Source organism: Hylobates moloch, unplaced genomic scaffold (genome assembly GCF_009828535.3).
Source record: "Hylobates moloch isolate HMO894 unplaced genomic scaffold, HMol_V3 SCAFFOLD_7, whole genome shotgun sequence".
Lineage (NCBI taxonomy): Eukaryota > Metazoa > Chordata > Mammalia > Primates > Hylobatidae > Hylobates > Hylobates moloch.
The window spans coordinates 80,849,323-80,852,673 of record NW_026652282.1 but is presented as its reverse complement, the minus strand read 5'-3'; the positions used below and the strand labels follow the sequence as shown (position 1 = coordinate 80,852,673).

Here is a 3,351-nt window from a genome sequence, read left to right as displayed (position 1 = left end):
ATCCGTTCCCTCTTTCATTCCCCACAGTGGTTAATTCAAACTTTAAATGCTATGCTTTTCAAGTCCACTTCCTCTTCTTTGCCTCCTGCTTTCACTTCCTTTTTTCAGAGATAATGCAGAAGTCATTGAGTCTAAAATCTCTCAATATTATTTCCTCCCCAACACTTATTTATATCTGTACATAATCTTAGCCTCTCTCCCCCCATTACAGAAAAAGCAACTGATGTAACGATTTCCCATCTCCTCCATCACTTCATTCCATCAATTATTCCCATTTTGTCCTGTATCTCCAACGTTGCTATTTCCATTTGTTCTTTTTCAATTTAAGTTAATAACATCATCATCCACCCACTCATTTGGGCAAGTTAAAGCATGAAAGAAGTTCCTGACACCTCACTCTTCCTTGCTCTCCCCCTTCCAAATCTGCACAATAACAAAGTCTTCTTGCCAATTATATCCCTTCAATATTTCTCACATTTTCCCTTTCCTTTCATTCCACTACCACTATCTTGGTTCAGGCCTTCATCATCATTCATTTCTAGACTGATACAGTGCTTCCTAATTAATAGCATAGCTCAGAAGAAAAGCATGGACCTTGAAGTCAGTTCATATTCAGATACCAATAATATATTTTACTGCAGTTGTGACTGTAGGGAAATTAACCTCTTTAAACCTTATCTTCCTCAGCTGTAAAATGGAGATAATAATGCTTGTCAGTAAGTGTTATTGTAGTGATAAGGGGAAATTATGAATATAAAACATTTAATACTATACCTTGCACATAGTAAGCACTTAAGAAATGTGAACTCCTTGTCTTCTTATAACTTATTGTCCTCCAGCCCCTTTGCTACCCTGCCATGTGACTTTAACAGAAATCTGATATGTCACTTTCCTAATGAAAATCATTTGGTGGTTTTGGTTTGACCACATGTTCAAATTCGAACTCCATTAACTTAGGACATAAAACTCTTCATAGGTTGACTCTCTACTCCTGTCTTCATTCATGCTTCAAATTCATGAACTCCTTGAAGACATAAAGGGAATTTGTCTTATCCATCTTTAAATCTCTAGGGTCTAACAACAGTGTTAGGTTCAAAATAAAGACTGTCAACAGATGATAATCTTTTAAAGAGTGCAGCCATCTGGTCTGGTTTGTCAAAGCTGGTCCACATTTGTGTTAACACATCAACATTCTCCACAAATTTCTTAAGTTTAGCAACTTGTGATGAAATATGCCACATAAGGCTTTCACTTAGGAACTTCATACCATATGGGCCTAGCAGTTCTAATAATGACCTCATTTCTGATATGTCAGAATATTTCTCTGCATTGAATGTTAATTCATTTTCTGTAGGTAATTTCACAAATGCTTTAATTGCAGGGAAATAAGCTATATGATCATAGCTGACTTATCTTAACAAAGTTTCCAAATACCAATTTGTGTATAGACTCGTAATGATTGGCTCTCCATAGCTGCCCAAATGTTGTGTTTGTTGAAGAAGAACATCATTGAATACTCTTATAATATCAATCTACACGTAGTTTTATATTGGCTGGAGTATGGTCATGTGTGCTCTTACACCTGTTAGAATCTCTGATGGTTTTGCATTTTGTGTGTGGCTCAATTATACATAATCATCCCAACAATTGACTTAGTAAAGAGGATTTCCAGATGGGAAGTCAAATATTCTCATGGAGTAAAGGTATGTTTCCATACCATCGTGTTTGAGACACAATTTAGAAAGTGCAGTGTGCAATTTGTCAAGTTTGGTCACAACCAGCCTGTTTTTCTTCATGTTCTTAATGCCTGGTTTCTCCCTTTCAGGTTACCCTTTCTTACTAGTCTGTTTTGTTTTGTTTTGTTTTGTTGATTTCTTATTCACTGCTTGACTGGTGGTTTTGGCATAATACTTGGGCGGCAACTGGTCACTAAGAGTACACTGTTCTGTGCAAATATCTGTGATGATATTTCAAGCTCGTTTTGCCTTTTCATCTAGAAATATATTACATAAGGGAAGACTACATTCTCCAATATGATGTAACCCTGCTGCACACAGTTCATGAATGCAACTGATAAAATGAGTGCAATGTAGTGAAAATGCAGTTCAGTATCTTGACTGAGAAAGTAACTCCAAACACTGTTAAAGCATCTTCTCAAGAGCATGACTATAAAAACAAAATATGTAGAGCTTTGATGTTTTAAGCAACATTTCCACCAAAGAATCTATTTTTGGTATGAAAAAATTATTGTATTCATCTTGTTTCCAAGTTCTCTGTGATCTGAAAGGCCAAGTGAAGCCTTAGAGACACTAGTATATGCCTGTAACCTAAACCAATCTAATCTCATTTATCTGAAATCAAATACTCCCCTATCTTCGACTTATTTTACACTTACAAAGGTCATAGTGTTAACAACAGAGGACATGATGATTGAGTCATCTTCCCAGCAAACAGAAAGGTTCTGCATGTGTTCATTGAGGACAACAGCATCAAACCCAGAAAGGTACTGCATGTAATACCTTTGCATTATAGGTCCATATTTTAAAACATTTCCCAAACTAAATACCATAAAAATGCACAACATTAAAAATAGTAAAAGACTGCTTAGTATTAGAAGCAGATCATGTCCTGAAATTCCAAAACCAGCAGCATACGTTGTTGCTTGTATAAAGCCTAGTGATATTTTTAGACTAAATTTCATGGTGCCCTGTTGGCATTAGCACAACCATTGTACTCTGCTGTATAATAAACAATCTTAGAGATTTATCAACTATTGATACAAACGTTAGTCCTTAACCACTTTTTATATGTTTTAAATTTTGAAAATTCAAGTATACCTGCCATAACATAAAAATAAACATTAGACTGTATCACAAAAAAAGGTACTTTTAAAATACAGAATACATTTTCATTCAAATACACATTTAACTTTTAAATGAAATCCACTTCCTAACTATAAACTAGTTGATATTTGGAATTTCCTTGAGTGCATTTTGATGGAAGATACAAGTTGCTATTAAATTTTTTTAAAACGACACTTCTATTTTGACATGTTTGTTATTTTGTGATCACGGGCATCATCAGGTTTTGATTTACTCTGAAGTTTCTTAAACTGACAGGATAATATTATGCCTTAGGAAAATCGTACCTAAGTTAATCATGAATAGATAGATCAAAGGGAAATCAATGGCATGTAATGCAAGAGTCAAACAAAAAGCAACATAAAAAACATCTCAAATAGCTTAATTTTATGTGATAATCATGGTAGTATCACTTTGTATTTAATAAGGACATTCCTTCCAAAGATCTTAAAGTTCTTTTAATGTATTACCTTGTTTTTACTCACAAAAT

At 34.4% G+C, this 3,351-nt stretch overlaps 1 pseudogene; it reads right to left on the bottom strand.

Moving 5' to 3' along the window:
* Positions 1-1,067: 1,067 nt before the first annotated feature.
* LOC116811131 (nck-associated protein 1-like) lies at positions 1,068-2,545 on the bottom strand (annotated as a pseudogene).
* Between the last annotated feature and the right edge of the window lie 806 nt (positions 2,546-3,351).